The 23,449-nt window shown below is 37.3% G+C and overlaps 1 protein-coding gene across 7 annotated transcripts in view; it reads left to right on the plus strand.

Annotated features, from left to right (window-relative positions):
• The window catches only part of PDE4B (phosphodiesterase 4B), a 564,992-nt gene that overhangs the window by 65,543 nt on the left and 476,000 nt on the right, over positions 1-23,449 (plus strand). The window contains exon 2 of one of the 7 annotated variants that reach the window (XM_074334882.1): positions 821-904. The exons of 1 other annotated variant lie outside the window; for it this stretch is intronic. The gene's annotated coding sequence lies outside the window, so the exon portion shown is untranslated. Of the gene's footprint in view, positions 1-820; positions 905-8,606; positions 8,759-9,015; positions 9,408-23,449 lie in introns of those variants that run through there. 5 more of the 7 variants (XM_074334879.1, XM_074334881.1, XM_074334885.1 and 2 more) reach the window with 5 other exon arrangements.

Consider the following 23,449-nt stretch of genomic DNA (forward strand, 5'->3'; position numbering starts at 1 on the left):
GTTTAATGTTTGTTTCTTGCTCTAATTCAAGCTCAGACATTCTTGAGACAGCACACAAAAACATGCAACAACAATAATGAACGCCACTCAGCAAGACATCGCCACACGTCAACACGAATACAGCTCTGAGACACTGATATACCAAGGTTATGTAACCTTACCAAGCTGTTTGTACAGTGCTGCAAATGTAAGTGCAGGGTGGCAAGTGCACGAACTTAAATGTCAGACCTTGTATGCTATTTTGTTATGGAGCCCAAGCTGACTAAGACAGTCACCATGTAGCTCCAGAAAAGCAAGGCCCAATGACCAGAAGATGGTCATTGTTTTTGCCATATTTTAATTTGCAGCTGAGCTTGGACCTCTGCACCTTAACTCTAAGCTGCTCCAGTCAAATTGTAACTGCTTCCTCTAGAACAGTCAGCAGAAGCCAGATTCTTGGCTAAAATCCATTGGCAGAGTCTGTTTTGGAAGAGGCAGAAGCTGTGACACTTGATAGTCATTGGCAGTCTTGGTGCTTGTGTTCAGCACTATATTCTAAGCACTCAGTATCATTCATGCCCATGGGAAGTGTTCAGTATATTGTATATGTTTGATGAGTGTTGATTGAATGAATGCACACAGAGCAAAGTCTTCTTTTATAGTATCGGTCATTAAATAATCTTTTCAGGGTTTACTTTTCAGTGTTACCATCAGAACGGGGCATGTTTTCTGCCCTTTCTTGCCTATAGAGTTAACATGATGATGTGTAAAATGAACTCTTTGGAGCTAAATACGCTACATTTAAATTGATATTTTTTTCACTACTGTTTGTCATTTGTAGGATCGATAGTGCTGTATCCAGACTAGAAGTTACGAACCGAGATCATTTGGTAAACGTGCATTACTATAAATTCTAATGAAAATGGTAAGAAAATTTAAGTTTTCAGACAATATCAGACTGTTGGTTAATAAATCATGTTAAGAATTTGCCAAATTCTTAGATAACAACTTATTGCTATGTAGAAGATAGGATTGTGTTGATTTAATTATGGCCAAGCAAAGTGATCCTGTTTACTAGTCTGGAAATAAGTGAATGACTCAAATAAATGCAAGGGCTTTATATGTATTTTCTCACTTAATCTCCCAACAGTCCTCTGGAGTACATATTATTGCACATACCGTGAATGATCACATATTACAGATATTCAAGGCCATACAAAATCCTGGCAACTTCTACTGCCAGGAGTTTACTGTATATCTTAGTAGAGAAGACTGTCAACTTTAGTAACACTGCTATTATTCTGGTTCCTCTTGTAGATGAAATTAGGGGATTTCCAATATTATGTGTCATGCTCTATATTAGTGCCTTAGAATGCCAGAGGGAACTGAAAATTTATTTATGAGGTAGGTTGCAGAGGAAAACATGAAGATTTGAATTGCCTTGAAGCCATGTTTTCACTTGAAAATAGGTCACTCTCTGTTTATGCTGGCTCTCTGAAAGAATGGGTCACAGAGGGAAAATCAGAGCCAGTCAATAGTTTCCCAGACCATACAAGGCTCTGTTCTTCTGGTACCGATAATGACCTGGATTTTGAATTTTTGCCATGTGGCGCTCTACGAGATGAGTTGAAGGTCCTTCTAAGGTTGGTGTGGTCAGAGGATGACTGTCGTTTCCTACTTAAGGGCTGAGGTTTGGGAACAGCAGAGTTGAATGTGTAAATGCTGCAAGTTCATTAAGTGGCTAGGCTCAACTTCATGCTTTTGAAGTCAGCCAATCTTGGCCTAAAGTCTAATATAAAAGAGCTTTTAAATAGAACTACGTGTAAACATATAATTTCTCCAGAAGTTGTCATTCATTTTCACACTTGAATATATGATTAATTAATTAAAAAGGAAGATTATATACTAAAATAGCCATGTGAATCATAGCTGCTGACATGATAATACCCTGTATGTGGAAATTAGTTTGACCTTTTCATAGAAAGAAAGTACTTGTACTACTATTATTATTCTGTGGCACATCACATTTTCCCCCAAGGCTAAAGAAAGGATGACAGATAAAAACTTATATTTCACATTACATCTAATGACTTTTAAATTTATTTCATTTAATATTTAAATAGCTAACAATTATCATGGTTTTCAAATAAAACACTATAAAAACTCACTGAAAAACTTGTTACCCATGTCCCAGATCCCATCTTACTCTCAGGGGTAACCACTTTTATTTGTTGAATATCCTTTCAGAGGTTTTAAAACTGCATATTCCATTAAGACATATATTCTTACTTTTATCCCTTTGTTACTTAAAGGTAACCTACTTCATTTTTAACTTAATAATGTATCTTAGAAAAATTTCCATATCAGTACACTTCCTCTTATTTTTAATATCTGCATAGTAGTATCTCATTGTATGGTTGTATCTCTGTTAAAAGACGTTTGAGTTGTTTCCAAACTTTTATTATTCCAAACAATCTTACAACAAAGAAATTTGTGGTATATTATTATATACGTGAGTTAACTTCAGTAACTGTCATATGTTCAGTATATTTACTAACTGAAGTATATTAAAAAATGAGATTTGTGGGTCAGAGTGTACATGTATTTTAACTTTTCTTTTTACCATTAATCTATATGGTTAAATTGCCTGCCATCGGAATTGAATCTGTTTATGCTCCCACCACTGATGGATGCGAGCCTATCAAACTTACAAATAATTTATACTCATTTGTCCTTTACCTTTGCCTTTGTTTATGGTGTTTGTTTAATGTTTGTTTTTTCTTTTTCTTTTTGTCATACTTTTCAGTCTACTTTTTATGGCTTTTGGATTTAAGGGTTTTGCCCATGTTTTCTTCTAGAACTTTTCTTATTACTTTATTCTTCTATTAAAAAATTTAGGTTCAGTTTACTTGTTCTAAAAAATCTGTTTGAGGGAATATTACTTTAAGTTTATGAATTAGTTTAGAATTATTAGGTTGGTGCAAAAGTATTGCGGTTTTTGCCATTATTTTTAACCTTTAAACTGCAATTACTTTTGCACCAACCTAATGTTATCTTTATGATCTTTGAATCTACCTATTCAAACATGGAATGTCTTTCCAAGTGTCCATGCTCTGTTTTGCTTCCTTGTCTTATACATTTTCTGTCTTATATATTTTCTGTTTATTGTATTCTTAGATAGTTCAGCTTTTTTGCTGCTAATCTAAACGAGATATTTTATTCACTATATTGTCTAACTGGTTGTTTGTATCTATAAAAGCTATTTTAAAAATATATATATTGATATATTGGTTATTGGTTGTAATAATTTTCAATTGATTTGCTTGATTTTCCAGATATACTCTCATATTTTCTACAAATAGTGACAGTTTTTACAGCCTGAATTCCAGTGTTTAGATCTTTAATTTTTTTCTTCTCTGCACTGATTTATAACACCAGAGAATAATGTTAAAATATAGTTGCATCATGGCCCTTCCCTTATTTTAGTAGAAATCCTTTTAATGTTTTATTTTTAACATGGACTTCAGGCTAAAATAGGTATTTTGGAAGTATTTATATATCCCTAGATAATTGAGAGTTTTTAAAATCAAGAATGGCTATTGAATTTCTCAGGTACCTTTTCCATGTCTCTAGAAATAATCCTGTTTTTCATTCATCAGATCTTTCTATGATTATTTACCTGAATAAATTTACTAATGTTGATTATTCTTACACTCTTGGGTTCTGGATTTATAAGTAAGATTTCTATAGGTTTCATTTATGTGCAAATGGTATTAGAACTTGGTTTCAATGCCACTTGCTTTACACAATTTACTTGATGTTTTCATTCTTTTTATGCTTTTTAGTTTAGGCATCATAAGAATTACCTACTCTTTAAAGATTCTTTAAAAAATTCCACTGAGAAAATCATTGCCTTGGTAATTCATTGGAGGGGGATGGGAAAATGAGAATTTTTACAATTTCCTCTGTTTGGAATTTCCATGTACTCTAGGGACAGTTTTAGCAAATCATATTTTCCACTAAAACTATTCATTTTATCCAGGTTTTCAAATGTATTTTCCTCTAGTAGAGCATTCATTCTCAAGGGGGCGATATATCTTAGATATTACAATGCTTTGTGGCCCTCCAAATGTCCACCTACTTCACAAAATCTTATTCCTTAGAATTTAATTTTCTCACTAGAGAGACATTAAATTTACCTCTAGGGGAACAAAATAAAAAAAAATGATGGAGACACATTATAGTAAATTAAAGTAGTTTTTAGGATTATATTAACATCTGCTTCTATGTTTAATGCTTTATCATTTCTTATTTTTTGTATTTATATATTTTTCTTGATTAATTTAACAGTTATTTTAGATATTGTATTTTATAGTTTTAAAAAAATCACAGTTTTTGGAATTACATATCAATTTTAATAATTTTCCTAGCTCATTCATTTCTTCTTCTAAATTACTTTGTTCTTTTATTTTCCTTCTGTTTATTTAATAGTGTTTTTCTACCTTTTCAAGTCGGTGCTTATTCAATTGATTAAGCTAATGCTGGGTCACAGAATTCTAAGTATTGTTTTCATTTATCAATATTTTCTAGAAATCATACAATTTTTGTTCATAATAGTAAGAGAGTTTTCTGTTTATAATTTCCAGGTGGAGAGGTTTTTGTTGTTTTTATTTTTCTATTAATTTCTAGTTTTATTATTTTGTTATCATAGAATGATTCTATATTTTTAGATTTTATTAAAGTTTTATTTACAGTTTAATATATGGCCATTTTTCATAATAAAATATTAGCCTTTAAAAGAACATGTGATTTCTACTTTTGAGGCACAGGGTCTGATAAATCCAGAGTTAGACTGAGAGAGGAGTAAAATTCTTCTATTTTTGGTCTCCTACCTATATATCTTTCTATCTCCTGTAATGTCTGCTTATATACGTTGCTGCTATGATGTATTTAGTTTATAAATACTCATAACTTTTACATCTTCATTGTGAATTTTATGTCTTGTGTTAAAAAATGTCATTCTTTGCCTCACATAATACTTATTTGTCCCAATCCAACTTTTCTGATAGCAACGTCAAACTTCAGCTTTTTTATTATTATTACTTTTTGTATGTGTTGGGAGATGAGGCATTATCTGGGTAAAACCTGGATTTTCCTTTTGTTTTCAACCATCCTAAATTCTTTGAAAAATGTATCTTGTATTGAATTTTGCTTTTAACTCAATTTGAAGATTCTTTTAAAAATAACTTAAAATATGTATTTATTTAGAAGTATTTGTCTCAATTGTTGGCTGTGTGTGTGTGTGTGTGTGTGTGTGTGTGTGTGTGTGTCTGGATGGTTGATTTTCTTTGCTGTGTACATGAGTACGTGTGTATGCGTGTCTGTGGTGTGTGTTTATGGTTTTTCTGATATTTAGAAAGGTGTGCATTAAGATATTTATTTGCTTTCTAGTGCTTAACTTTATAATTAAATAATATTATATTCGTAATCCTCTATTATTTAGAACATAATTATTAGTTATGAGCAATAATAAATTGGCATGCATGTTTTTCTTTTCCTTAATCTGCATTTTATCCATTATCACATTTTGTCTAAAAAATTAAATTTCTTCCTGTTTGTCTTTGCACTGTTACACATATTTAGTGAGAATCTATTGAGTTCATATCTGTAAAGTGGTTAGAATATTGCCTGGCAATAGCAAAATGCAAGTGTTATCTATTTTTATTGGATTTTTTTATTCATTGCAAAATACATTAGTCACAATTTCCATTGCCTTTGTGGCAACTTGTTTTTTTGTCATATATTGGTAAGTTTTGGTGCTCCTTTTCAGAATTTTTCTTATAGTATCTTTGTATCCTTTTTGTGCTAGCTTCTTATCATAACTCACTACTGAATGAATTATATAATTTTTGGTCAGTCTTTGTAGAAAGTTCCTGAAATGTTGGATTCAAGGTAACTTCCTGTTCTCGTAATCAAAAAACTTCATACTTTCTGGAAGATTGTTACATTAATCCCCCCCAATAATTGACAACTCCCCATATCTTGTGTAGCCCCTCCCACATTGACTCTAAACAGCTTTAGGTCTTGTGTTAGCCAATGGGGCGTTAGCAAACATGATACATGCAAAAGCTTGAAAAGGGCATGAACTTGGGGCCTACTCTCTCTTGAGGCTGGCAATTCTTCTACCTCCATGTGAAGCCCTTCCTGGAAAGACGCCGCACGTGTTCAAGCCATCCCTTTTGAGGCCCATGTACATGAATGAGACCTGCATGGAGCAGAGATAAGCCATCCCAGGTGAGCCCATCCCAATTTGACACTTCATTGAATTTTAGGCAAACAATTGGTAGCTTCCTCAACCATTGTTTTTGGGGGGTTGTCATGCAGCAATACATTACAGATTCACTTCTATTGCTGCCTCCAAAACAGACTGCTTCCAGGAATTATGACTTTCCTGTAGACTCACTCTGAGTCTCTGAAGTAAATCTGGTTCAGGACATGGTCTGCCAACAGCCCTGTGCTCCCCAGTTTTTATAAACAAGGAGAGGGCTTGTACACATCATAATAATTATCTCATCTTCAAGGATTATAGGTTTGGTGACCTGCAGCTATTGGGTCCCCTGGAAACTGTGCCTTTTCTTCCCATCTCTGTGTGCCTCTTCTGCCTTACTTGTTCCGTTCCTGCTCCATTTTTTGAGAGACATAGCTGCTTTTGCATTTTATGGTAAGCCCCTCACTTGCAGGAAACATTTTTTTACTGCTACTTTCTAATGTCCCTACTGCTAGTTCCCTTTGCCTCTTCTCCCTGGGCCTTTTGCATATGACTTCTGCCCAAACCCAGCTGGTTTTAGCAACCTTTACAAGTACTTTAGAGTTTGTGAATAAAATCTGTATAAGTTTGCTGAAAATGGCATTTGACATTTTTCTCCATTCTCTTTGTTAGTTTATATAATTTCTAGAGAGGAATGAGAAAGATGTTTAAATAGGTGACATTAAATTCTGTCCATTAAATTCTTTTTTGCAGCAAGAACCCTTTGGGCATAATTTTCTGAAGATGATGTAATAACCTTGGGTGCTTTAGTAATCGTTAATCTATTTCAAAGTTCTAATATTCAGAGAGGGGAAGCATGCCACTCAAACTGGTTCTTTTTTCTTAGATTGAATCACAATTTAGGTTTCCATCCCACACTCTATTCGGGCAACAGTCTATATTTAATAAGTCTGAATAATTACTTCTCACTGCGGTTCAGAAAAAGAGATTATATTGTCATTATTTTACAGATAAAGAGTGTGTCAGAACCATGAGTGCATTGCAGGATTTATTGGCTTCCCTCCAGATGCTCACTGCCTTGGTATTATTAATTTTGGCCTTGGGCTCAATTTCAAGCTAATATATAAGGTGGGTGGTATAGAATGTAAAGCAACAGGTCGAAGAAGGCAGCACCTCAGCTGTGGAGAACTGTGTGTTCTACACTTCAAGGGCTAGTGCTTGAAAATGTATCCACTTAAACCCTGCATGGAAAACAGCACAGTCCAGGAGTCTATTAAGTCCACACTTTAATAAGCTCTCAGGTATGACGTTCGTTGTGTACGTAGGTAAAGCTGGTTTGGGTTAACTGTTGAGTAATAGAAGGTTATTGCCACTTCTTTGGCAAGCTCCTATTTGCCGTTTAACAGTTCAGAAGGGATCTAATTCACTGACCCATTTCCCCTTCAACTGGAGAAATTTACTCCCACTAATGTAATTGGTATGTGCTTCTGTTGTGTAATACTTGTACTGTCCGTTTTGGGCTTTCATAGTGCTTCTCCCAATAAGCTGTGGGCTCCTTGGGTGTAGGGACTGCGTCCTAATCATCTCTGTACCCCAGCATCTGGCACAGTGTACTGTGCTGAGTGCAAAATAGGCCTGCCGTAATGTTTATTGGGATAAATTGAGAAATAGGCCAGTTTTACCCATTGAAGTCTTTCTGGTCTCTAGCTAGTTGTAGGAGTTCGATATGCAGTTCCTGCATCCCTATCTTTCTCCTTGTTTCCTTGACAGCTTTCTTCTTTCTTTCTATGACTGAAAGGGCTGGACAACTGGGGTAGAGGAAAACTGTGTCGCCCCCGCCCCACCCCCATCCCCAACAGCAGGCCTCAATTCACCTGTGTTCTTTCAAGCCAGACAGTCATGTTCCCGGGTGCCTGTTGCTCGGTCACACATATCCCAAGTTGTCAGACCCACTCCTAGGGTATCTTAGTGGAGCACCAACTCGGAGGTGATCTGACCCGTTTGTTCAGTAGCACTGCGCTTATCTACTCTGGAGCTCCTTTGTGCAACAGGAGAGCAGCCGGTTTTCACCCTCACACCCTCTCCTTCCACATAATTTGCCCCGCTCGCTCCCTCTCCTCCCCCTACCCCGAGCTCTGAGTGCCCCCCTCCCCATCCTTCTTTGTGCAACCCGTGGCTGTGGAGCTTCTAGTACTGTATTCATGGCAGATGAAGAGCGAGTGACTGACACGTTCCAGGGGCTGCGAATCGCAGCGAGCGCGGGCGGCAGGGGGAGGGTGCGTAGTGGCAGACGGTCTCTGGGATTATGAATGGGGGCGGGGGGGGGCGACGAGTTTGGGGTTCAAACCAGGATTTTCGGCATTCGCCTTTGGATAGGCACGCAGGGCTGTGCGTATAATCCTTCAGCTGTGGTGGGAAGGGAGATGCCGTGAGCTCCTGGTCGGGAGTGAGGGTTATTTCGGAAAACTCCCTTGGTGTCGAGCCGGTGGAGTACTGCGGGAGGTCTGCAAGGTAGGTGGGGGAGGAAAACAAGCGAGGTGGGGAATCAGGGAGAGGCCAGCTGGCTGGGGACGGCGTGTCTTGCTCCTTGGAATTGACAGGTGGTGGCCTCAGCAGTTACAACCTACTACACAGCACCTAGTCCGTGCAATATGATCACATTGTTATTCCCCGCACCCGGCTGAAGAGCGCAGCGCGGCAGACCAAGTGCCACCAGCGAGCTGTCTCTTCCGGCGGAGGGGGTGAGGGGGGCAGTGAGGGTACAGAGAGGGGGTTTGGGGGGGCAGTGAAAGAGGAGAGAGAAGCTCAGGGGCCGTCGTGGCCGCCTGTACCTCCCAGGCCGGGGTCCTGGACGCCCGCCGGTCGGCACGCGCGCTCTGCAGCCGCTCCCGGCTCGTGCGCCCCTTTCCGGGTCTCCCCGCCCCGCCTCGGCGGCTACGGGCTCCCTCTCGCTGTCCCGGCTGCACGCTAGCAGCGCGTAACCGTCCCTGGGGCTGGCTCTTGTGCTTGGGGGAGTGAGGAAGGCTCGCTCGCATTGCACCGACAAGCTGTACCGGGTGGAGCCGCGGCCGGAGCCGGGTGCCCAGAACGCGGCGGCCACCGCGGTGCATCAGTGGCGCCTCGGGCAGGAGGAGGGAGGCTTCCGCGAGGGTAGCCTGAGGTAAGGGCTGCCCAGGAGGCTGCGGGTTTATTCTCGGCTTCTCTTACTTCATCACACATCCAAGCCGCAATGGAGAGTGTAGAGTGCTGGGGGGCTGATGGGGAGCCGGGGGCGGCGGGGGGTAGTGGGAATAGAGTGGTGCAAGGATCGTTGCCTTGACGGCGTTATTGCCCCTTGTAGTAAATTCGCCAGCCCGCCTTTCCCTTCTCCCATTCCTTCTCTGCCTCTGCCTCTGCCTCCGCCCTTGGACCTCTTGTTAAGTCCCCGGGAAGGAGAGAGAGCCGAGGGAGGATGGAGAAAAGCAGAGGGATTCGCCCAAGAGTGGGTGATGGATTGGCGCGTGGTGCCCAGTGATTGCGGGCGGCGGGCGCGGGAGAGAGCCTGAAGTACCCAAGAGTTTGCTGGGCTGTGGCCCCGGGATAGTCCTGCATGCCGCGGTGGCCTGGGCACCGATGGGGCGCACCCAAGTCACAGCATAACGAAAGCTCTGCCAGGAACTTTTGGGAAAGCACAGACTCATGTTTGGGGAGGGGTGCTGGGGTGTGTGCAGAGCCTGACCCTTTCTAAGCTACTTGCGTGCGTAGGGACACCCCCCTTCTTTCCTGCCTTCCCTCCTCTTCCATCTTTTGGTTTTGCTTCCTTCCTTCCCTTTTTCACAGAACCCACATCTCTTCCATGTGCCATACTTCCAATAAAATGCAAACCCACTGTAGTCATAGCTTTAAAACAAGTATAAAGAGATCACAGAGACATAGTTCTCAATTACAGTGTGGTTCATTTTAAAGACAAATATATATGTATATAAATAACATATGATGTGTTATATATTGTATAATATACATATAATGCATATATATATATATATATATATATATATATATATATATATATAATATAGCATGTATTTATTATACATGGTATTTAATATACACACAAGCCTGGGATAATTTTTAAGAACTACTTTGAGACTCTCACATAAAATTACATAACATTTACATCATGTTAACATCACATGTATATGATGCCACTAAATAGAAAGGGTAAATCTATGCATTCTGTGCCTTAGATCTGTATGAGATGTAAGTGTTGTTTGAATCACATCCATCTTTTAAATTCAGAGGTTTCCAGCTACTTGAAAGCCCTGGGCTACACTGCAAGAAAAAAAGGCACATTAAAAACAAAAACAAAATAAAACAAAACAAAAAACAACAACCCCAAAACAGACACTGTTTTTTTTAGTGAATCGTCCACTTTCCCCTCTTTCCTTTTACTAACAGCCAGTAGTTATGCCTATAATTTTCATAAAAACAAAAAATCTGGGGACTTCAAAGTGTTTTTTCTTAGGCCTGAAGGGGTCTGGAAGGGGTCTGGAATTATCTGACAAGAAGGTGGATAAGGCAAATGATTTCACTTCAGGTAAGAGGAAATAAAGCTGTACTTTCTTCTGAGGGTATCTCATTCATCTTCTGATATCCCAAGAGAAAAACCCTTAATGTCAACATATGTCTTCAGCATAACAATGGTCTATTCAGCTTTTCAAATCAGTACTTGTAGTACTTGACTAGTAACATACTTGCTGGCTGTTTCTGCTCCTTTTCTTTTTAAACAACAGAATGCCAATTACAAAAAATAAGTAAAATTGTTTAATAGATGATTTGTTGCAATGGTGTGATTGATAGGTTGAAGCTCTCTATTTATATTCCCATCATCTCTCTATAGTCCTCATTACAACTGTGAGCTAGATGATTTTGCAATGTACCTACTTGTTTTTTTTCCCCTCTGCTGATTTGCTTTTTAGTTTATTTGTCTTGACATATTTTGCAAAGATGAATTATCTTAAGTTTCTGTAGAGGGTACCCACTTGGGAATGCTTGTTTCTTTTAAATAGAGTTGATTTTTATTTATGGAATAAGAAATCGATCATATATAGTTTTCTGATCTTGGAGTCCTTGCCTGTCTAGAGACAGGTGTTTAATAATGATGGCATGCACAAATAAGGATTCGTGTTCGATAAAAATATCAGATACAGAAATGATATTTTCATTGTGGTTTACAAACTGAAGATTTAATATTGTGAAAGGATAAAGAGTCTCACGTTGCTCTTAATATCTTATTTGGCTTCCTTTGCAAGAGGTAGGTACATGATGTAGTTTTGAGTCAGAAAGATTGGGGGGTTAGTGATTGGATTGATCTTTTATTATTATGGCATGAAACTTCATTGCTCTTCCCAAGGAAGTTTGAGCAGCAGAGTTTGGAGATGTGGGGATGTTGTTGATCATAGGATGAATGGGTTCCTTTGAGCAACTGTTGTTGTAGTCATCTCTGGTAATATGGCAGACACCATGATTTGTCAAATCACGCTTCAAGGAAGAGTTTTTTTGCCCCACCTTCCTAGAGGGCTGTCAGAAGACAGTCTTCAAGGGTCAGGCTCTTGGAAGATTGCCTGAGCTACACAAAGCTCCTTTGCTCAAGGTCGTGCATCTTTCCAAGCAACTCACATCCAATGGCTGATCCTTGTGGGAGTATAAAGGCCTGGCCATCTCAGCCAACTCCAGAAACTCTGAAGGCCCATTCTAGCTTTTGAACTCCCAGTGGAGCACTGCAGCTCCATGTCTCCCCTTCCCCATTTCTGCTTCCTTCCCCATTCTCAGATGTTGATAGCAAGACAGTCCTTAATAAAATTGCATGATCAACTTCATCTGTAAGTCGGCTTCCCCAGGGAAGTCAATTTGTAACACCTACTCCATGCACATTCATTTTGCCAGTTTGAATTTGTTATCTTTGAAAATGTAATGCCACTTCTCACTGGAGGACATTTCCATGTCCCTGCTCCTCTTCTATCCCTCCTTGTTTTATCATTCTTCCTGACTTTTATTGTACGCACAGTTTCTTTGTCTAATTTACATCTATTGATTTGAATGTTACCTATCCCATTTCTATTCTTCTAGTAACTATTTTTATGTTTTTAACATTCACATTTTGTCTTAGATAGTATTAATCAAAATATCTATTCTTCTCTTACATAATATAAAAGCCTTATAATGTTGTAATTCTGATCATACTCTATAGCTCACAATATTGTACAGTAATGTAGTTCCACCACATTTTTTACATCTACTATGTCATGTTTATATAATTAATTTTTTTGATGTTTTCACAGTCAATGCTTATTTAAATTTACCCATATTTTCTGTGTTCATTGTTGCTTATTACATCCTTCTCTTTGCTTCTGGATTCAAATTCCTTCTTATGGAAGTAGTTCTTAGATAAGCATATGAAAATGATAAAAATATCTTAATTTTTAAATTTTTCTTGAGACTGAATTTTATCCTAAGTCTTGAGTAATAGATTATCTGGAAGCAGAATTCTAAGTTGACAATTATTTTTCTCATCACTTTGGAGATATTGTCTTTTAGCCTTTATTTTTGGTGATGAGAGGTTGTTTCTTAGTGGCTTTTAAGAGAGATTACTCTGTCTTTGGTGTTCTGAAGTTCTACTATGACATGCCCAGTTGTGGGTTTGTTTTTATTTTTTTCTTCTTGCGATTTCTTATGCTTTTCAAATAAGATGACTCTACTGTTTCTTGAATCATTAAAAATTTGTAGCATATCTCATCATATATTTTCTTGCCTCCATGCTCTCTATCTTTTCCTCTGGAATTCTTATTAGCTATATGTTGGACCTTCTTCTTTTACCTCTCATGTCTGTTACCCCATATTATGTTCAATTAGGAAATATTTTAAAGAGACATTTGAATAATCATTCAGTAATATTTTCCAGCTAATTCTTTCTTCATTGAAATCTTATCTATTGTTCAAATGTCCATTGAGCTATGATTTATATTTTCACTTCTAGAAATGTTATTTAATGACTTTTCATGTCTGCCTGTTTTTTCCCCTAGGTTTTCTATCTTTTTATGATGGATTCTATCCTTATTTTCTCTCTCTAATAATTATATCTGTACTTAGTTTATAGTTCAGATTGTTCTTGCACTTAAGTTCTTTTGGGGGTTATTCATCCCTAAGGTTGGGTCTGCTGGTTTTTTCCAGAACTATATATCCACTTTAAAGTGGATCATTTCCTCATGTGGTTTATTATTTGGATTATGAGCTCATCTTCAGCCAGGTTTTGCTTTTGTTTTTTCTCTGTGGTAGTTATATTTTCCCCAGTTTTTGAAAGTTTCCCTGTAGAGTGATACTGTGTTTGCTTCTGTAGAACATCCCAAGGGTTTTGCTGGTCCAGGATCAGCTTTAAAAAAAATTATAGAATTATAATTGACATATGACATTACATTAGTTTGAGGTGTACAACATAATGATTTGATATTTGTACATATTGTGAAATGATCACTACATTAAGTCTAGTTAACCTTCATAGGATCAGCTTTTACATTAATTTCTTGGCTTGAGATTCCTGCATCATTCAGGAGATATCAGTTCAAATTATGTATGTATGTCAGTTTAGAGATTTAATTCAAGGAATACTTTTTTTCCTTCTATCCAGAGCTCAAGGAATAGACGGGCTTTCTTGCTACTTCCAGACCAGGCTCCTAGTCCTTCTTAAACTAAGGGGTCAACTCTTTCAGGAGTCTCGTTATGCAGAGGTCTCAGCTCCAGTTACCTTCCTTTCATGGGCCCCAAACCAAGTGACCTGTCCCTGAACCCATGGAACCTCTAGCCTCTAGGCTTTAATGCCTGTGTCTGAATTCTGTATCGCTTTGGAATTCTGTATTACCAATTTATGTGCCTACTATCCTGATAATTGTTTCCTTTCTGCTCTGATACCTGCAGATTCTTTTCTTTTTTTTTCTTCAATATTAACTATTTAAACTATTTCAATTTTTCTGGTGTTTTGAAAATCTATGTATATATGTGTTTGCAGAAGAAGGGAGTTCAGTCCACATTAATTCCGTTGGCCACGTGAGTAGAATAAGATGTCTAACTATGATTATATCCATTCTGAGAATTGCTTCTCTTCAGTTACTTTCTTCCCCCCCACCAGTATCCTTACTTTATTACTATTATTTTCAAATTTAATAATACTAGTCCCCTTGTCTTTTTTTGCCCTTATGTGACATTAACATTTGTATTGAGTTCAGGGAAGTTGTCTTGTAGAGTGTCGCACAGTTGGGATTTGTCTGGTGGTTTACTCACTTGATCAGGTTCATGTTAAACATTTTTAGCAAGAGTACTCCTGCTTGGGTGATGTGTACTTCCTATTGCATCACAGCAGGAGAGTCTGTTTGTCCTGTTATTGGTGACTAAGTTAGATCATCACTCAAAAGGTGGTTCCTACCAAATTTTTCTTGTGTTTCTACTTTGAGGTTAATAAATAGTACTCTGTAAAGTGATACTTTCAGACTATGTGAAAATGCCACTTACCCACAACTTTCACCCAGTACTTTTTAAATAAATTTTTTTTATTTTGAGGTAATTCTAGGTATAATGCAGTGTTAAGAAATAATACAGAAAGATCCTGTGTACCCTTCATTCAGTTTTCCCCAATAATAATCTCTTGAAAAACTATAATGTGATATCACAACCAGGAAATTGACATTGATACAATCTACAGATATTCAGATTTCACCAGTTTTACATTCATTTGTGTGTGAGTGTGTGTGTGTGTGTATTTCTATGCAGTTTTCTCACTGTAGGTTTGTGTGTTCACTACCACAGTCAAGATACAGAATAGTTCCATCCCCACAGGATCCCTTGTGTTGCCCTCTTTATAACTATACCCACCTACCTCCGCCCTCTGGCCCCATTCCTAACTACTGACAACCACTAATCTGTTCTCCATCTTAATGTTGTCATTTCAAAAATGTTATATAAATGGAATCATAGATTATGTAATCTTTGAGATTGCTTTTGTTCCCCCATACGCCACAATTCCCCAGAGATTCACCCACATTGATGTACGTGTCAATAATTTATTCCTTTTTATTGCTGAGTACTATTCCATGGTATAGATGTACCACAGATGTTTAGGTATTCATCCACTGAAAGACATTTGGGTTGTTTCCAGATTTTGGCTGTTATATGATTAAAGCTGCCATGCACATTCGTGGACAGGTGTTTGTGTGGAAGTAAGATTTTCTTTGGGTTAAATGCCCAAAGGTGTACTTGTTTAGTACTATGGTAATTGCATTCTTAATTTTATAAGAAATTGCCAAACTATTTTCCAGAATGATTGTTCCATTTTACCTTCCCAGCAGCAATGCATGAGTGATCCAGTTTCTCTGTATTAAGTTTGTCATTTTATTATGTTTTTGTTTGTGTTCTCTGTCTCTTATTCCTTTATTTCTCTTTTCTTGCCTTCCTGTGAGTTACTTAAACATTTTATTGGATTCCATTTTGATTTGTTTCTAGTGTTTTGGGGTATATTTCTTGGTATAGTTTTCTCAGTGATTGCTCTGGCTATCATTATATATATTTAGGTCTCTTTACTCTCCCTTCTTTTAAAATACTGTTGTTTGAGTATAAGCTGTTACATTTTTTGTTTCAATCATTGAATGTGATTTAGACAATTCATATTGGGAAAGCCTTTGTAGTTGATCATTTTTCTTTTTTTTTACATTTCTCCAATTTGTTTATTTACTAAAATATATATACGTTACAAATAGTAAAAACTTTAATATGTGCTCTACAGTAAATTTAAGTAGAAGTTCTAATATTTCTTCCCACACCGAATGATAATCTTAGCACTGGTCTATTGTCACAGGACAGTGAGTTTATCTGAGTTGAGTTGTTCTACAGCATCATTTTTAGGGTCCTAAAGGCCAGTCCTCAACTTTAGGCATAAAGTCTCCTTGGTAATCACATCTTTTTTTTTTTTTAAATTTATTGGGGTGACAATTGTTAGTAAAATTACATAGATTTCAGGTGTACAATTCTGTATTACATCATCTATAAATCCCATTGTGTGTTCACCACCCAGAGTCAATTATCCTTCCATCACCATATATTTAATCCCCCTTACCCTCATCTCCCACCCCTCACCCCCACCCCCCTTACCCTCATTTTTTCCTTTCAGCACCTGAAATATGTGCCACTTCCTTCAGGCTTCCGTGCTTTCTAATGAGAAAATCATCATTGCTTGAATTAACGCTCTGCTAAAGGCCATGTGCCATTTCTCTCTGACTTTAAGAGTTTTTTCTTTGTCTTCAGTTTTTTAGAAGCTTAGGAATGATGTGTCTTGATATAGATTTCTTTGGGTTTAGTCTATTTGGGGTTTGATCAGCTTCTTAAATCTATAGATTTGCATTTTTCACCAACTTTGGGAAGTTTTCTGGCATTATTTCTTCAAATACTCTTTCAGCCCCACTGTCCTTCTTATCTCTTTTTGGGACTCTGATGATACGAATGTTGGATCTTTTGTTATTGTCCCACAGGATCTTGTTTATCCTTTTTTATTTTTATTTTTTTGTTTGTCTATTTTGTCTTCGTTTGTTCCCATTGGATAAATTCTATTGATCTATTTTCAAGTTCACTGATTCTATTGTCTGTCATATCCACTATTGAGCTCATACACTGAGTGTTTTATTTTGATTATTGTGTTTTTTAGTTTGTATTGCCATTTGGTCCTTTTTAGAACTTATACATCATTGCTGAGATTTTCTATTTCTGTTTTTTTTTTCAAATTTGTTTCCATTTGAATTTGTTTGTTGAAGCATTTTTGTAATGGATGCTTTAAAATCCTTACCAGATAATTCTAATATCGGATTCACTTCAGTGTTGGTGTCAGTGATTGTCTTTTCTCATTTAAGTTGTGATTGTATCCTGGATATTTTGGCTACAGTGTTAGGAGGCTCTGGGTCCTATTTAAATCTTCTACGTTAGCAAACAGTCACCTTGTTTAGGTTGAGCACACAGGTCCCCTGGATTACTTTTGTGTGTTGTGCTTCCAATGGCAATTTAGTCTTCAGAGAGTTTGTGCTGCTGTTTTAGTCTGCCTGACTTGTTTGAAGCTTCTGGGGCTACCACTGAGCCCTTCTGATGCCACTGGCTGGGGGCAGGAAAACCCTCCCTAGGCCAGGCCCCACTGGGGCCTCTAGGTGAGGGAAGGGATTCCTTGGCTGGTAGGAATAAGGAGCATCCCTGAGCCGAGAGCTTGTTGTGGCAGGATTCCCCTCGCTGGTGCTGTGAGGCCATCTGGTGTTGCTGGCTGGACCCCAGTTAGATGCAAGGGAAGAATGGGACTACCTATATCATCTAGTGCTAGGTTGGGGGTTGGGAGGCCCAGGGAACCTGCTGTTGGGTAGGGATTTGTAAGGCAACATACCGCTTTCTTGTTCCTCTTGCACGGGGGTCACTAACCAGTCCACCTCTTTCTTTTCACTGTTCTGAGTCCTCCTTTCATTGCCTCTCGCATTATTTCTAGGGTTTATAGTTGTATAAAGTAGGGAGAGGTTGGGAGAGTTGAGTGTAGGCCATCTTATCTAGACTGGAAGTATATGCTTTTTTAAAACACTCTAGTTTAAGTCCTCAGTCACATTCTCCATTAATATATTTGAAAATGCTAGGTTGTGTTTTCCTGTAATATATGTTTGTTCTAGAGACATAGCCTAAACCTCTGTTGAAAAAACTGGTGCATATCTGATTTAAATTAATTGATAGTACTGTAGTCAGATAATTAAATTTAAAGTCACATCCAGTCAGTGGAATCTAAGACAAAAATCTATGTTTGTGATATTTTCTCTATCAAACATTTTTCTACAAGTTTTCTTAAAGCATTTGAAAAATATTAGTACCTTTTGTCTGTTGCCATCTCTGAGGAGTGCTAAAATAATCCTTTTTCAGATGGATACTTTAAACTGTAGAGAAAATATATGACATTATTTGCATAAGCAACGTGCTGATATTTTGAGTGGATTAAGGAAGAGATACCAGAATTCTGTCTTTGGCTCTCCTGGTTTACACCACAGTTCTGACTCATAGAATTCTGGCATTTTTAGAGATCACCTATTTCAACCCTATTTTTGATATTTAAGAAAACGGATACTTCGAAGGCCATAAAGAAGCCTTGGTGCCTTCAGTTCAATAATAGCAGGACTTGTTTATTTTGAATTCTTAGTATTTCATAATGTGATGTTTTCTTTAAGAAATCAGAATCATTTTCTTTTTAGAAGACTTATTAAAATTTTATATTGAGGCATGATTTCTCAGTTCCCGTTTCTAATGAAAAAAAAGTACTTTAAGAAGTTAGGATAGCATGGTACTCTTTTAAAAATAGGTGTGCTTGAAAATCTGATGATCATGTGACCAATTAACCAGAAAAATAAACATCAACTCAAAAACTTTGTGTACAATATCGAGGGTGTATGCTCTAGGGGTGAGCACTAAATGCTGTTTTTGTGTTATTTGTACCATGTAACCTCTGTGAATGGTCTTTGCAAGGGAAAGTGACACGGGGATAATGCCTCATTGAATAGACGCTCCCTTAAAGGCTTGTTTATCATGGCAGTTGTCCTGGCGCAGTGCATTGGTGTGCTGAGGAATTTGTTTTCCTGCAGGTTCTAGAGAGCCGGTAGGTGAGAAGGATATAGCAGGATCAGCAGGTGTTAAAACAGACTTTGGGGAACAGAAACAGGCAACTCAGCCCACGATACTTGCTCTCTGCTCCCCCTTGTACACATATACACACACCTCAAGATTCCTTGTCTATTTCTGTCTGCTGTCACTATTTCACTGTATGGAGAAACATTGTCCCTTAGAGATAATTCTCCTTTTCTCTAGTAAGGCTGCTCTGCTGGTGGTCATTTAAACCTAATTTCACCCTTATAAAATATTAGGGGCTAAAAGACGAAAGCTTGTGGTGTCACTTGATGTATTTACTGGGGACTTTTTGGGGGTAAGGAGAAACATGTTTTTCTTATATTATGGATCAAAATAATTTAAGAGCATGGAATGATTAATGTCTCTGAATTCAGAGATGTGGAACTGAGGCCAGTGTTTGTTAAAGTAGTTGAAATTGCTATTAAGGAAGCTGCCTATATATACTTATAGGAAGCTGCTACATAGTCAGTCCTCTGTGACTAGCACAACTCCCCAGATGAGAAGTAAGACCCTGAAATGACTTAAGTGCTATGATGTTTACTAGAGTGAAAAACTGAATACAGGAAAATGGCGGCGGTGGGTGGGGGGCGGAAGGTGTACAAAAAGAAATAATGACACAGTTTGCCCCCCACCCTCCTAGTGCTTTTATATCTTTTAAAATCTTGAAGAGAGTTGTTTTCAGGGTTACTCTTTAGTAATTGAATCATTGAGTACTGGCAATCAGAAGTCCTGAGTTCCAGTTCTACTATGCCTCTAAGTAGATAAATGACATTCCCTTTGTAAGCCCCGCGTATAAAACAAGGCTGTGAATTATGATAATCTCTAAGATTCTTTCCAGCATTATGATTTCGTGACACTTCTCATTCGTAGGTGTTACTTGACACAATGTTAAGGGAATTTTTTGATAGGCCTGTATACATATTATTCAAAATAAATCTCTCCAGGAAACTACTTTTTCAGTTTGAAATTATTATAATACCTTGATAGGGTCAGAAATTTTCAATAGTTAGAGAGGTCATAATTGGATCAGGACTACCCAACTATATGGATACAACCACAGCACAATTTGAGGAACAAATACTTTAATGCTGGTAGAGATAATGGCAATGGTAACGATGTTAATGTGGATGACACTAGATTTAATTGGTGTGGAGGAGTATCGACGTTGTAGATTGCTCATTAAGTATCCACTCATGCCCTTTCTCTTTTATCTTCCTCGGCTGTACAAGTTGGAAGGCAAATCATTTCACTTTGCAGCCTCTCTGGAAGCTAAGAGTGGCCCGTATTACAAAGATGAGATGGCGACTTATGGGGGATGCTTCTTTTCTTGAACAAAAAAGGAAAGCTTCTCAAGGAGAAGACTCTTGCCCTTGACTCTTACCCCTTCTTTTTCAGTAGGGCATGGATGAACTGCTTTGAGGTGAGCAGCCACCTCGCACACATGGAGAATAAAACCACATACTTAGGAAGATGAAGCAGAAAAATAGATGTAGCTTGGAATCTTGATGACATCTTCGAGTAGATCTATCAGCTCTGCATTGCTTATCTCCAGTCTTACCATTCTGTGAGAAAAAGTGGAACCCTTAACTGTCTCTTCCACTACTTATTAGGTTTTCTGTTACACCCAGCCAAACATGTTCACAGCTAAATATGTAAAGTAATTGTTATGACTTTGTATTTTACCTTTTTGAAGTATAAAAGTAGTGTTTACAGAACTTGGTAATTACTAATTTTGGACTGCAAAATTTAATCTAGTTTGTACAAATAATTGTCATTTTGAGGAAGCCTGGATGTGAAAATTTTGGATAATTTGTAAAGTTTTTATTTTATTGTCCATAGCATGGAGAATAGCAAAAGACTCCAAGAATTTCAGTTTTGTATTGCTTAGAGAATATTTCAAATTTTATTCAATGGGTAAAATTTACATGAGGGAAAGTATTTCTGTGAGTCACACCTCCTACTTAGCTCTAATCTTTGGTAAGATGGGGATACAGCTAGAGAATACTAATGAGTCTTGAAAAAATGTTTCCTTATTTGGTTTATAGGCAAAAATATATAGCAGAGTGAGTTGCCCTCTTTACTGTTTAGTCTAAGTTTATTTTCAGCAGATTCCTTCATACTTTCATATGACTAAGAAATACTTTAAGAGGAGGACTTTAAAGAGTGAAGGAGGATAGCCATTTGCAGGAAGTGAATATAAAATATGTAAAATAATTTTTGTGTGACACAGTATGTGCACACTGTCCATTTGTGCTTAAGTGCGGGAAATTAGTTTTTGCATTAAGCCATATGATAAGGGAAAAAGAAGGATCTAATTGGGATATACTTGTGTTATTTTACCAACTAGGATTGCAGTCATTTGAGAATAACTGATAATTTGACATATAACACACTACAAGTAAGGAGTGTATTGTATATGCCATGAAATGTCTGGAGGAAGATGCCCCAAGGCTGGAGCAACTGCATAAGGAGATTATCAAGGATTTAGGCTCTTTCTTGCTTTTGGCTCTACCATCATTCGAGTCTATCTTTTACTCTGTTGGTGGAAAGTCAATGAACCTCCAGGCATGGCGTCTGGACCACAGCAGGAAAAAAGGGGCTGGACAAAAAGCAAGGCACACATTTGCTGAGTCAGAAAATAGGATACGGAAAATGATAGCTTCTGGGAATATGCATCTGGTAGATTTCTTAGTATCTTATTCATCTGAACTATTTAATGGCCATCCCTAACTGTCGAGATGTCTGAGAAAGAGAGGATTTTTCTTTTTTTCCTCCATTTTAATCTTGGAAAATTGGTACCTCCCAAACTGTCAGGATTTTCTTATACCAAAGAAGAAACGGAGAATGGATATTGAGTAGGCAACCATCATTGTCATTGGATATGAAGAAAATTTCTCTGCTTTTAAAATAATATTTGTAATGTTATATCATAAATGCATAATTTGGAGATATCTTAAAATATGACAGTTTAAAAATAGTTGTTATTTGCCTTAAAGTCCTAGAAGGTGTAATCATTTAAAGTTTTCTATCAGTTGCCACTTATTGAGATTGAGATAACTGACTAACATAAATCTCAAAGCATATCTTGATAGTCATTGGTATTAAGCTAATTGTGGGCAGAAAAATTATCATTTCCTTCTACAATGAATAATGAGATAAGTGAGTGTGAAATTCTAAGAAATCAGACAGTGACAATATTATATATATACTATTCATTCATGAAATACTGTACTTTGTTTTTTGTTTAAATTTCATTTATATATTTTGAGCTATTTGTTATCCTAAAAATTTTAATGACATATGTGAGTAATACCTAGGATCAGATATTTATTTTAAAAAGAATAAAATTGGCCCAATTCCAGCATTTCTACTTTGTCATTCTCATTCTGTATATTGACAGAAATACCTTGTAATTGAGGGTTTATTCTCCAATTGATGTAGGCACTCTACTTAAAAGCTGTTTATCCATATCAAGAAGGATAATGGATCTTTTCTGGTTAAATTTTTTTCCATTAAAATAGGATGAGACAACTGTTCTCACCACACTTCAGAGGGATAGTAAAAAGATAAATGAAATAATGGATGCAAAGTGCCTGTTTTTGCTCTGAAAGGTGTTATATAAATTCTATAAATAGTATTATTAATGTGCAAACAAGATGATGGGTCAGCATTTCTAAAAGTGGGTATCATAACTAGGATTTTGAGTGTGGTCCTCAATGTCAGTTTATTTTTTTTTTAAAGCAGAGCAATATAGAAACACATTTTTATGTTCTTGTACTGAATTATCAAAGGTAAACCTCATTGTGAGGGGAAGAGAAAGTACAGAAACAGTTTCAAAGAGAGAGGTGATTTATTGAATAATGCTCAGTTATAAAAAGTCCTTTGGGTCGCTTAAGTGGTTACAGAAATGGGAAAACTCTGATTAAAATGTGAACTCTTATTAAGACCTAGGGTGGAACTTCTAATGGCCATATCTTGAAAATAATGAGATTCTGCTTAACTCATAAAAATCTTCAGAAAAGGTTTTTGTAATATCTTCAATAAAGGCTTTTATTATCCCCTTGGCTACAGGTGTGTATTCATTGAAAGATAATTTGAGACAGAAAGTCGTTCTTTATTTTTATTTGACCTGCCATTCTTTCTATGTGCTAAGTTACCAGTAAAAATGAGTTGCATTATATAGTGATAAGAACCCATGACTTTGAGCCAGGGAGCAAGGTTCATGTCTCAGGTTTGCCACTAATTATCTGTGTAACTGTGAAAATTATTGTATTGCTTTGTGTAAAGAAACATCCTTTAAGCCAGCTCCTTCTCCTCTTTAGGCATTCTAAATTTAAGGTGTTTAACTTGACTAGTTGAGGTTATAGGAGAAATTCACATCTCTGTGGGAAGAATACTGGCGGTCTTTGATGTCAATCTTATGGTGGTGGGCGGTCAGCCATGAAACTGGTATGTGAAAGCTGGTCTGGAAGTGGATACAAAGAGGGA

Source organism: Rhinolophus sinicus, linkage group LG06 (assembly GCF_036562045.2).
Source record: "Rhinolophus sinicus isolate RSC01 linkage group LG06, ASM3656204v1, whole genome shotgun sequence".
NCBI lineage: Eukaryota > Metazoa > Chordata > Mammalia > Chiroptera > Rhinolophidae > Rhinolophus > Rhinolophus sinicus.